Below are 14,202 nucleotides of genomic sequence, written 5' to 3'. Positions count from 1 at the left end.
AAATAACTTGTCCAAATTTACACAGGCAGTGAGATGCCATGTCTGGGAGCTGAACTACAATCTGTATGACTGCAAAGTCCATTACACATCCCATCAATCATTATGCTGCACTACTTAAAGAATGAATAGGTAAGCCAAGTTACAAGACCCCATTACCTCAGAGAATGCATTTTTAGAAACAGGCCTGCTGACTGTGTGACTGAATCATGCTTCCCATATAAATGAACAGAACACATTTTTGGTATATTAGCTCTCACCCTTTATCTTCAGACACCCAGATATCATTACATCACATCATAATATCCACTTTTTTGTCAGTTCTACCTAGCTGTGGTAGAATATTCCTCCAGTCCCATGTTATCTGCTTACCTTTACCTTCTGACATATTAAACTCCAATAAAATAGCCTGCACCCTTGGTTTCTTTGTACCTGATTCAGCATTGACACCTGCAAAGCACTATGGCTTGAAATTGTTTATCAGAACACAATATAAATGGCAGAAAGTGGATCCAGAGGAGAACAACAATATTGCTGAAAAATTCTTAACTTTAATCAAATGCTGTGGTGATTTGTTGAATAAGAGTATATGCATGACAGCACTCATAGATTGGCAAAATACATGTTACTATATTTTCTTACGTAAACATTATTTAACATTTTATTATATATTAATATAATATTATACTTCATTTACAGTTAATCCATTGATGTAATATATGATGACGTGTGTGTATGTGTACGTCAGAAACAGCATAGTGCAGAGAGTCATGAAATGGGGAATGCATACAGATGAAATTATCTGTTAAAGTAGGAGAGCTCAAGTAGAGTTCATGCAATAAAATGTCTGCAATGCAAAACTGTACATGGCTTAATGACATTTATGTGACATGGAAGTTGTCACATTAAAGAGCATTAACATGAAAGCACATGAAAGGAAGGAACTATCTTAGAATGTAATGAGTGTCTGCCATTTGGTGGGTAAAAGAAAAGGGTAAGATGACTCTCTGACCTGATTATTCACTTATTTATTCAATCAGCAAAACAATTTGGGGTACATAATATGCATCAGGCATTACATTGTGTTGTTGATACAGAGAAAAAGAAACCCCCCACTACTGAGAATTATAATTGAGATAGTTGAATATAAGATTATAGAGAGGTCAAGGAAGTGACTGTAATGACCACACAGAAAAGCCATGGTAGGAAGCAGAAAACAGCCCTTAGGAGGCTCTGAGACTGCCCTCATTGGCCCTGCCCATAGATGTGTGAAGATCTCTGAAAATAAAAGCTTATAATTGAATTTCCAAGCTCAGAGTTACTCATTTGACAGTCAGCCCTAGGGGACTTTAGTGGCCAGCATAAGAGAGTCCACTTACAGCCCCTTACTGATTCAGATATCATAATGGTCAAATAATATAAAATTTTAATTATGAGTTTAATGAGTTACCAGAAAAGAATTATGAGAAAGCAAAGCAAGTATTTTTAAAAATAACTTTTGAAAACCTTTCCTAGGATCATTCTGCTTTAATACTCTGACAGCATTATAACCAGTATTGCCTGGGTAAGGATGAATGATACATATTGATTTTCTGTGGCTAGCTTAAGTGGGATAGAAAAGGAAATGAAAATCGTTGTAAATACATTCAGGAGTCCTGTTTAGGAAATTATTGTCATTTATTAAATGTAATGTGATATATCCACAACATGACAACAACTAACTATATGAACAGTTACCAGAAAACAGAACTAAAATGCATTTTTGACCCTGACAATGAACACAGAAAATCAAAGGCACTGTGACAATAAGTCAAAGCAATGTGGCCCACAAAATACTGAGGGCAGGTCTAAAGTGGAGAGTTCTGTGTAACTCTAAAATGGCTGTGCATTGGGAATCATCTGACCATGCCATATTTTTTTACTTTTCAAAATCCTCCTAAACTCTGCTTTTCTTTCATTCAGTATTTAATGAATTATATCGAAATATTTAACACAAACACATATTATTTTGCTGGTGTTATTTTGCCTAAGCAAATGATCCAGTTTCCCCCTGAAACATCACTGAGGAACTCTACCTCCCTGTGCCTTACTTTTCATAGGAAAATGAGCAATTCAGGACGGAATTATCTCTACAGGCTACTCCCATGCATCTAGGGAAATGAAAGACTAAATTATTCAAAGAAAATTAATGAAAATCAAATGAGTATTTGCCATATAACTTTATAGTCGATATTATTTAAAGATACAAAAATTTAGGTAAGAACTACTTTTACCTAGAGGTTGTGTTTTTGTTTAAAATAGTATTGTTGGGGTTCCAGGATGATGGTGGAGAAGGTGGAAGCTTACACTAACCTCCTTTCAGGACCAAGTTGGAATTTCAACTAAGTTATAGAAAAATGACCCTGAATAACTAACTGACAACTAGCTGGTGAGAAGCCTTATAATGAAGGACTTATGGAAGAAACCAGTTCACCACAAGACTGGTAGGAAGTGCAGAGGTGTGAGAGGGCTGGCTGGGCTCCCATGGGCAGCAGCTGAAGTACTGGATAGATATTTCAGCAGCCAGTGGAGTCCCTCCTGAGTGTGGGGCCTAAACCGCAAGCTGGGCTCCCCAGATTACAGCACCAGAACAAAGGAAAACAACCCAAATAACATCTGGCTGTGAAAAGCAGTGGTGTTTCTGTCCACCAGGAACAGACAACTAGAGATGCAGAGAGCCTCTTAAAGGGCCAAAGCACAAAAATTCCTTTGCAGTCACTGAGCTCCGGCAGAGGGAGGGCAGAATTAGAACCACATGAGTCAAGTCTGAGGTTGGTGGTTCTGGGGAGAGAGCTGAAGGGTCAGCTACCAAGATCCCTGTGCTGGATCATTTCCCATACTACAGAAACCTTCTTCTCAGGCAGAGCACTCCCCTTTATGCAACACCAGCCTGAGGGGAAGCAATAGGCCCACCTACAAAAATGCCTCTCATCCCACCCTGTGGAGCTTGAACTGCATTGCTGAGTTGTACAACTGGAGGCTGGGGAGAGAGCTGAAGGGTCAGCTTCCGAGATCCCTGTACTCAGTTATCCCCCATACTTCAGAAGCCATCTTTCTCAGCAGAGCACTCCCCTTCGTGCGGAATGAGCCTATTGGGAAAGCAATAGCCCAATTTGCAGGAATCTCTCTCACCCCACCTTGTGGAGCTTAAGTCAGAAGAAAAGGTACAGCTGGAGGATACATCAGAGACGAAGCCTAACAGAAAGCCTGCAGGCAAAATCAGATCTATGGGAGCTCTGAGACTTTAGCTGACCCTGCTCCGGGCCCAGTGCTGGTATAAGCTGGCCTTGGTGTGCAGCGTGGTTCTGTCTGTACACCCCAGGCCCAGCAGAGGGAGAAAAAGCTGTGGATCACTGATAGCTCCAAACAGGTTGCCAAGGACCAGTCACAGGCAGTGTCTGATATAGGCTGAAACCAAAATCTTTGCAGATCTACCGAATACATAGAAAGAAATACAAAAAGGGATCCAAAACGAGAAGAATAAATAAATAGGCTGTAAATGAATGAAATGAAATGGAAGTAAGCAATTTATCCAATGTAGAGTTTAGAGTAATGATTAAAAGAATACTTAACATCACTAAAAAGACATAGAAACCATAAAAAAGGACCAGTCAGTAATAAGGAATGTAATATCTGAAAAAGATAATATACTGACTGGGAAGAATAAACAGTATGTTAGATGAAGCAGAAGATTAAATCAGCAATTTGGAAAACAAGGTAGAAAAAACACCCAAAGAGAGCAGTAAAAAGAAAAAACAAATTTAAAAAAGTAAGAAGAGTTTAGGAAACCTTTGGGACAACATGAAGCAATAAAACATCTTCCTCATGGGAATGTGAGAAGGAGAAGAGATTAAGAAAGGGATTGAGAACCTATTTTAAAAAACAATGACTGAAAACTTCCTTAACTGGTGAAGGAAAAACACACAAAGTCCAGGAAGCTCAAAGGGTCCCAAACAAGTTGGATCCAAAAGGGACTGAACCAAGACACATCATAATTAAAACGGCAAACCTTAAAGATAAAGAGAGAATCTTAAAAGCTATGAGAGAAAAGCAGTTAGCTACTTACAAGGAATCTCCCATTAGACTGTCATCTGATTTCTCAACAGAAACATTTTATCAGGCCAGAAGGGATTGTCATGAAACATTCAAGATGATGAAAAAGAATTACCTACAATGAAGGCTACTTTACACAACAAAGCTATCATTTAAAATTGAAGGAGAAATGATAGGCTTCCCAGACCAAAAAAAGCTAAAAGAGTTTGCTAACACCAAACCAGTACTGCAACAAATCTTAAAGGGCTTGCTTAAAGAAGAAAGAAGAAAAAAGGGGGGAAAAACAGGAGGAGATAGTTAAAAAATAAAATGGCAATAAATACATATCTATCAATAATCACTTTAAATGTAAATGGCTTAAATGCACCAATCAAAATATGTAGTAGCTAAATGGATAAGAAAACAAGACCTATATACATGCTGCCACCAATAGACCCACCTCAGAGAGAAAGATACATATAGACTAAAAGTAAACTGATAGAAAAAAATATTTCACACAAATGGAAAGGAAAAAAAGAGACTTTAACACCAAGTCTATAGTTAGAGGAAAAGAAGGATACTACATAATGATAAAGGGGAAAATCAAACAAGAGGATATAAGGTTAGTAAACATTTACGTACCCAACATGAGAGCACTTATATATGTAAAGCAAACCTTGATAGACATAAATACACTCATAGTAGGGAAGTTTAACACCCCATTGACTTCTATGGATAGATTTTCCAGACAGAAAATTAACAAGGAGACAGCAACCTTAAATGACACATTAGATCAAATGCTTTAATTGATATCTACAGAGCATTTGATCATCAAAACAGCAGAATATACATTTTTACAAAGGCACATGGAACATTTTCCAGGATAGACCACATATTGGACACAAAACAGGTCTCAATAAACTTAAGAAGAGTGAAATCATATCAAGCATCTTCTCTATCCACAATGTTATGAAACTAGAAATCAATCACAAGAACACTGAAAAATACACAAAGACATGGAAGCTAACTAACATGTTATTAACCAATTAATGGGTCAACAATGAGATCAAGGAAGAAATCAAAAGATACCTTGAAACAAAAGAAAATGAGACCACAATAATCCAAAATCTGTAGGATAGAGCAAAGCAATCCTAAGAGAGAAAGCATTACAGGCCTATCTCAAAAAAAAAAAAAAAAGCTCAAATAACCAACCTAACTTTATACCTTAAGGAACTTGAAAAAGAACAACAAAACCCACTAAGTAGAAGGAAGGAAATAATAAAGATCAGAGAAGAAATAAATGAAATACTTGAAAATTGATTTAAAAAAACATCAATGAATCCAAGAGCTGGCTCTTTGAAAAGATAAACAACATTGACAAACCTTTAACCAGACTCATCAAGAAAAGAAGAGAAAGGACTCAAATAAATAAAATCAGTCATGATAAAGGAGAAATAACTGCATCAAAGAAGTACAAAAGATTATAAGAAAATACTATGAACAACTATATGTCAACAAGCTGGACAACTGAGATGAAAGGATAAATACCTAGAAACATACAATCTTCCAAAACTAAATCAGGAAAAAAATTAGAGAATCTGAATAGGCAGATTACACCTAGTGAAATTGAAGCAGTAATACAAAAAACTCCCAACAAGCCAAATCCCTGGACCAAATGGCTCACAGGTGAATTTTACCAAACTTCCAGAGAAGAATACCTCTCTTCATACTATTTCAAAAAATTCAAGAGGAGGGAAGGTTCCTAAGCTCATTATCCTAATTCCAAAACCAGATAAAAACATTACAAAAAAAGAAAACCAAAGGCCAATATCCCTGATGAACATAGATGTTAAGATCCTCAAGAAAATATTAGCAAACCAAATACAGCAATACATCAAAAAGATCATACACCATGATGAAGTGGGATTTATTCTGGAAGAACAAGGTTGGTACAACATTTAGAAACCAATAAATGTGATTTACCACATAAACAAAATGAAGAATAAAAACCACATGATCATATCAATAGATGCAGAAAAAGTATTTGATGAAATCCAGCACCTGTTTTTGATAAAAACTCTCAGAAAAGTGGGAATAGAGGGAACATACCAGAAGATAATAAAGACCATATGCGACAAACCCACTGCCAGCACCATATTCAATGGGCAAAACCTACAGTGTTCCCTTGAAGATTAGGAAAAAGACAGGGATGTCCACTTTCACCTCTCTTATTCAACATAGTACTGAAAGTCCTAGCCACAGCAATCAGACAAGAAGAAAAAATAAAAGACATTCAAATTGGAAAGGATGAAGTAAAGCTGTCTTTATTTGCAGATGAGATGATATTGTACATAGAGAACACTAGAGCCCAACAAGAAACTACTAGAACTGATAAATTATTTCAGTAAAGTAGCAGGATATAAAATTAATATTAAGAAATCAGTTGCATTTTTATATGCCAATAATGAACTACCAGAAATGGAGATTTAAAAAACAATGCATTTTACAATTGCTTCAAAAGGCATAAAGTATCTAGGAATAATTCTAACTAAGGATGTAAAAGACCTGTACTCACAAAATTATAAGATATTAAAGAAAGAAACTGAAGAAGACACAAATAAGTGGAAGCACATACTGTGTTCATGGACTGGAAGAATTAACATCATTAAAATGTCTACGCAAAGGAATCTATAGATTCAATGCAATTCCTTATCAAGATACCAGTGATACCTTGGCTGGTGTGGCTCAGTGGATTGATTGCTGGTCTGCAAACCAAATGGTCACTGGTTCTATTCCCAGTCAGGGCACATGCCTGGGTTGCATTCAGGTCTCCAGTTGGGGGTGCAGGAGAAGCAACCACAATTGATGTTTCTCTCCCTCTATTTCTCTCTCCCTTCTCCTCTCTCTAAAAATAAAATAAAATAAAATATATTTTTAAAAAGATACCAACGATATATTTCACAGAACTAAACCTAATATTTCAAAAATTTATATCGACCATAGATGGCCCCAAACAGCAACAGTGATCTTGAGAAAGAATAACAATGTTGGAGGAATCATGCTAACTAATATAGGGCTATACTAATCAAAACAGCATGGTACTGGCATAAAACCAAACACATATAACAATAGAACAGAATAAAGTGCCCAGAAATAAACCCACACCTACATAGTCAATTAATGCTGACAGAGGAAGCAAGCACATGGACCAAAGACAGTTTATTCGATAAACGGTGTTAGGAAAATTGGACAGATAGATACAGAAAAATAAAACTGGACCACTTTCTTATGCCACACACAAGAATAAATTCAAAATGGATTAAAGACTTACATGTTAGACCTGAAACCATGCAAGAAAATCCTAGAAGAAAACATAGGCAGTAAAATCTCAGACATTGCTCTTAGCAATTTTTTTTCTGATATATGTCATCAGGCAAGAAAGAAAATAGAAAAAATAAACAAATGGGACTAGGTCAAACTAAAAAACTTTTGCACAGCAAAGGAAATCTTCAACAAAATAAAAAGACAATCCAAGGAATGGGAGAACGTATTTGCTGATATATCTGATAAGGTTAATAGCCAAAATTTATAAAGAACTTAAAAAAATCAACACCTAAGAAAAAAATTCAATTAAATCATGGGCAAGTAACTTGAATAGACACTTCTCCAAGGAAGACATACAGATGGCCAATATAGACAAATGAAAAGATGCTCAAGGTCACTAATCATCAGAGAAATATAAATTAAAGCCACAATGAGATATCACCTCACACCTGTCAAAATAGCTATCATCAATAAATCAATAAGTAACAAGTGCTGAAGAGGATGTGGAGAAAGGGGAACGCTCATGCACTGTTGATGGGTATGTAGACTGGTACAGCCCTGTGGAAAGCAATATGAAGGTACCTCAAAATATTAAAAATGGATCTGCCTTTTGAGCCAGTAATCCTACTTCTGGGAATTTATCCAAATAAACCAAAAAACTAATTCAAAAGAACATAAGCACCCCTATGTTCATTGCAGCATTATTTGCAATCACTAAGATATGGAAGCAGCCCAAGTGTCCATCAGTAGATGAGTGGATAAAACAACTATGGGCCATTTACACAATGGAATACTGCTCAGCCATAAAAAAGAAAATTTTACCCTTTGTGACAACATGGATGGACCTGGAGAACGTTGTGCTAAGTGAAATAAGCCCGTCAGAGGAAGACAAATATCACTCAAGTGGAATCTAATGAACAAACTGAACTAGTGAGCAACAGAGACAGACTCATAGATAGAGAAGAGGGTGACAGCTAGTGGGTGTGGGGGGTTAGGGTGTGAAGGGACTGTGCAAAAGGAAAAAGGACACATGGAAAACAGTGTGGCAATTGCAGGAGAAAGGGAGATAGTAAGGAAATAAATGGTAATGGAAAGAATACAATAAAAAGTAGTATTATTGTGAATGTGTATGTGAGTCAGTAGAAATACAGAAATGTGTTGTATGTACCATCCTTTCTTGTTGTATTGAAAGATAGTGTTAAGCTCTTGATCTAACTAGAATAAAAAGACTTTGGAAATAAATCATATGGCTACTATTTACCTTTTCAGCCACAGGATTAAAATGAATGACAAACTTTATCTCATTCACATCAAATGGTTTTCTTAAAGTATGATCCTCAAAATTAGTATTGGCCTTTATTAAGGTTATCACAATCTTGAGTTAAATGCTTCAAAAGCTACATTGAATCTGTGTTCTTGGAGTATGTTTGTTCAACAATTTTCAAGTCAAACTATTTAGTCCATTATAAATGGGATCAAAATAATTGACAATCCAATGATCTGTCAACTGATTCAAGGAGATATGGAAACATCCAAATGTGATTATTAGCTTGATAATTAAATCCATTACTTGCTCCTTAATTTACAAGTTAGTAAATAAAGAGTAATAATGGTGCTTTGAACCAACTGCCTTTGTATGCTTATATAAGCTCTATAGTATACCGTTAAGTGTTAAATATGAACTAAGTCAAAAATAACTTACGGTTAATATTTTTCAGTTATGACCTACCACAGTACAATTGTTAACATGATTTTTCATTTGTTTGAATTACCTGAAGTACATAGCTTCATTTGCATATTGTGAAACCTGACCCAAGGTTTCTCACTTTGGTATAATTTCTTTTTAAACAAGAATTTTATTGATTGATTTTAGAGAGAAAGAGGAGAGACACATTGATTTGTTGTTCCACTTTATTGACACATTCATTGCTTGATTCTTGTATGTGCCATGACCAAAGATCAAACCTGAAACCTTGGTTTATGGGAATGATGCTCTAACCAACTGAGCTGTCCATCCAGGGATAATTTCTATTTTTTTTTTAAATCCCACCCATCCATTTGCAGCAATGTAGGGTTATCTGCCAAACTAGCGTATTTTCACTACAGATACTAAGTTGTCTACCTACATTACAAAGGAAGCTATTAAAATTCATTTTCCTGAATACATTTTGTGATACTTAAGAGACCCATGTAAACTCACCTATGAATCTGACAAGCTTTTAGCAAATAAAGAAGCATAAAAAGTAAAGACACACTACTAACAAATGGTATTTAAAAATGATCTGCAGTGGAGAGTAAGACTATTTAATGCATTATTTTCAGGAACTTGAAATGCCCTGGATAATTTTGATTGTGCCTGAAATAAGGGTTATTTGCATAGGTTGCATAATTCATTTACTAGTCTAATTTGTTGTTAGCATGCTCTTTAATGTCATTTGTATTTGTGCTGGAAATGCTGCCACTGAAGTGCTTTGCTCATGTTAATTGATAAAAATTAAGTATTTCCCATTATCCTAACTCATTTTGAAATATAACATACTCACATACCAAATTTATCTAACTTTAAATAATGCATTGGCTAAATACTAAATATATTAAAACATAGTTTCAGCATGTGATGCTTTATTTGCTGCATTGTTAACATTAAATCTAAGAGATGATTATATGAAAATAAAGTATTATATGTCAAAAACAAGTGGCAAAGAGAAAATAGTTATAAATCTCATCTCAATTACAATAAAGTAGGAAAATGTAACAGTTTTATGATGATTTTCTCTCCTCACAAAATATCTGAGAGAAAAACAATTATAATGAAAGTGTTTTAATTAAAGAAATTGTCTAAGGTATAATATGATGATAGTTGTAATTTTTATTTCTTAAAAAGGAAAGTTTTATAAAATAAATTTTTATTTCCAAAAGAGCAAAAGCCTTCTAATAAAACAAAAAAATACATATGTGAATTTACAATAATTGCTATTAAATTTCAAATATATTGCCTTAATAATATAGAATAGTTTAAGGTGATATTTAATAATAATATTAAACTGCTTTTAGGTTGTTGTGATGTGTAATTTTTTATATATTAGATAGATTACAGGGTTAAAAATGACTGCATCAATGAAATATGGTCTGGATATTTAAGTAAAAAAATTGTCAGCCTAATATGCCTCCACTCCAGTGCATGTTCTCTCCCTCTTCCCTACCCCCTTCCCCACCCCCCTCTCTCCTGTAGTCCCTGCAGTAAAAACTACTATAGTTCTCTCATGGAGAGCTCATGCAGAGACGTCTGCCAGTGGATGATAGCAAATGATGATTGAGAAAGTGTTTCTCTATATTTCATGCAAAATATGTAAACCATTAAGGAAATTATTAAAAAGCAGCAACAATACACTCTGGCTTTATTCAGAACCTTTCCCTTAGCGATTATTAAAAGAATGATATTTTTAGCCAAAGAAAGCAAAATGCATCTGCAGCAGCTGGTTTCCAAGGAAACAGAATAATTTAAAACCATGTGGAACTCTGCTCTCTAATTTTCATCAATTCCCCTTCATTCCTGGAGGTAGCTTTACTCGGAATTTATAATTTCCAAAAAAGATAACTGACTGGATACTTTCTCTAACACATATCAGTCAGTGACTATCTGGCCCTACATACCACATTAAATTCCAATCTAGGGAGTAAATTAATTCCTACCATCATTTTGTTTTAAAAACCAAGATGAAAGAATCAATAATGAGAAACATGGCAGCATCTAAATATCATACAAAGATTTCTGAAATCTAGAAATAGCTCAAAATAAACCATGCAAGAGTATATGTTTGGGTCAATATGACAAGTATGTAAATGAATTATTCTCTGTATTTAAGATGTTTAGGAAATTCAAGATAGTTCTCCATTCATTTAAATAATTTCTACCTAATATTCAGTAGTTTCCCTTCTCCTTTTTAAAAAATATTTTTGCAAGGAATGTTATGTTTTTTGACTGTTATTTAAAGACAAAACACATCTCTCAAATTACAAAAAGCAAAATCAAGAACCCCCAAAACTATTCCTACTAGTTTGTGATTCATTCAGAAGAAGTACCATATTTTTAAAAAATATGAACAAATCAGTTACACCATTGAAAGACTTTCATTTTGTTATCATGATCAACAAGTATTAATTAATGCCAATGTGCCCATGTCAGTAATAATGTTTCTTAGAAGAAGCTCAGTTTTAAAAAGGTTGCCGCACCCATTATTGACCTATATTTAGGTATTAAGATAAGAATAAAATAAAATGACTTGGAGTAAAATTATTCTTAATGTCTTTATTGTGTGTCATTTATTCTTCATATTTAGAAGTCTCTTATTTTCCCTAAGCTAACAGACAAACAAAGACAATATTAACAGATGTAAGCCACTAAGTCACTGGTAAAGTAAAATCATTTTTTTTACTTTTAAAAAGATATTGCCTAGAAATATTCTCAATAATGTAAATGCTGAGATGAAATTCTTATCTAGATATATTTGATTAATAAATGAAACTAGCAATAAAGCTGCCCTATTAAGATGCAATTTTTTTCCAACAATGTTTAATCTTTCACAAATAGGCTTCTGAGCTTTTAAAATGAAAACAGTCTCATGCATGTTGACAAATGTAGACATGTTTACTAAATAAAATGATGCAACTACTCAATAGCATAAGACTTATCAAAGGAGAAAGTTAGAAGGGCATAAATGCACATAAAGCATTCATTCTAAATTAGTGCTAAAAGGCTCTACAACCAGCAAGAATTATTTTCCCAAACCATTTACTGTATCATAAATATTAGAAGACACACATGAAATTTTACACTGTACACTTAGAGAAAGCTCCATTTTCCCAGGACCTGTGGAATTTACTGAGCTCTCATCCTTCCTTTGATTCCTAATTACATACACTTATATAAAAACAAACAAAAACAAAAAACAAAAAAAGCCACATGACGACTCAAGTTATCTATTAATTTTGCTTCAATAACCTTTGCTTCGAAAGTTATCCAGGACAAGGCATTCCTCTGGTGTTTTTTATCAGTTAAGGATTTTGCAGGGAGAAAGAACAACTGATTGCAAAGCTTCCTCAAGTAATGAAAAGGACACACTTTCCGGAAACGTCTTCAGAAGATTTTCGAGTCATAAAGCTGTCTGTCTCAGTAGGAATTAAGAAGCATTCTCTCTTGAATAAAAAGGCATTTTTCTGTTCTTGTTTGCCCTTACCTGTAAGTATGGTTTCTGTACTTCGGCTCCGTCGGATCACACTGAAGATTTCACTCCTCCCTCTCTATCCATCAGGCGGCAGTCAACCAATAACAAAAGGCAGATCCTGGCATTCTCTGGCTCATGCTCGCTGCTCCGTTCTCTCCCTTGGTCCCTCCCACCCCTACTCTTTTGGAGGACAAATCCTCGCAGCTGGGAGACAGAAAGGGAGTGGAGAAAAGGAATATAGAAAAGAAAGGAATAAAGAGATGAAAGATATTTCAAAGAATAGCTCCAAACTATGAAAAATATACGTAGGTGAACTGAGCTGAAATAAAATGTCTTGCTTTGGATTTAGGAAAATAGGGTCAATCAATGCCTTACTCACCTGCAATCAAAGCAAAACACGGCAAAAACCTAGATAAATCGCCTGTTTACTTAACTCCCATTGATTTTTCTCAGTCAAAAATCTTTATCTCTTCATTAAACATTTTGATATGCAGATAGACAAAGTTGAGACTGAACATCATGATAATATTATATATACACAGTTTGCAAATATATAAAATGAATTGAGACTCTTGCACTTTGATATATCATAGTATATGCATTTCAACTTCTGTTTGGCACTATTTCTATTTAAAACCAGTTTCAGAGCCTAATAAGCATGAAAAAAAATTTTGTCTTGAATATTAAACTATTACAAAATATTTCAAAATTATGTGGTTTTCATTATTTCAGATTTCTTAAATGTTTGCATCAGTTTGTCTATGAAAATAATGAAGCTGATTAAAAATTTTAAAGGAATTAGTACTTAGTTGCCATGTATCAAAGTGACTAAAGTCCAATTTTATTCTAATAACTTTGGCAAAATCATTTCAATTATGAACCAAAAGGCATAACATGTATTAAAGGACAATTGAGGAAAACATCAAGTTAGAATTCTTTAAGACAACAAAGCAACGTTGTCCACAGCTTAAAGAATGTTAGGTTGAGACTCCCAAAGGTTTCAGAGTAGATCTGTATCTATCTCTATACCTATATCTATGTACATATTTTATTCTTAATATTGAAAACATAATACAAACCATAACTCTTTGTGATAAAAGGTGCTATCAATTGAGTTTCCACTAGTAAAGAGGGTCTGAACAAGTTTTCCTGGGAAGATATAAATTAAACAATGTATATACTCTCTATTTTAAAGGTACATACTACCTGAGATATTTATAGGTTTTGCAATTCAATTTCTTAAATGAGTAATATGAAAATAAGACCAAAGGGAGAAAAAAGAGAGAGACATGGCAAGGAAATATTATTTCTTTCTAAGACTGTCAAGAGGGCAGACATTGGTAGTCCATAAATAATTGTATGAAAAGGGTTTAAGGGTATCAATCTTGTCAGGAGGGGAGTAGTTGGTAACTTGACCTGAAGTTTACTTTAGATAGGAGAAGTGCCTGATTTTTACTGAGTGAAGCAGTTACTTGGAGTAGCTTTGGGAGGCCCTGCTTGAGATAAGGGGAAGGTTAAATCACCCCTTATTTCTACCTCAAGCCCTCTGCCTTGGAAAATGCTTTCAAAGCCCCTGTGGTCTCAC

At 34.6% G+C, this 14,202-nt stretch overlaps 1 protein-coding gene across 1 annotated transcript in view; it reads right to left on the bottom strand.

The window, feature by feature from the left end:
• Nucleotides 1–12,681, bottom strand: part of CSRNP3 (cysteine and serine rich nuclear protein 3) — a 189,613-nt gene extending 176,932 nt beyond the window's left edge. The window contains exon 1 of the mRNA XM_090267774.1: nucleotides 12,630–12,681. The gene's annotated coding sequence lies outside the window, so the exon portion shown is untranslated. The remainder of the gene's footprint in view (nucleotides 1–12,629) is intronic.
• Nucleotides 12,682–14,202: the final 1,521 nt, after the last annotated feature.

This window comes from Furipterus horrens, unplaced genomic scaffold (genome assembly GCF_987537825.1).
Source record: "Furipterus horrens unplaced genomic scaffold, mFurHor1.1.pri manual_scaffold_1, whole genome shotgun sequence".
NCBI classification, from domain to species: domain Eukaryota; kingdom Metazoa; phylum Chordata; class Mammalia; order Chiroptera; family Furipteridae; genus Furipterus; species Furipterus horrens.
The sequence above is the reverse complement of the archived record's forward strand: the minus strand, read 5'-3'. Positions and strand labels throughout refer to the sequence as shown.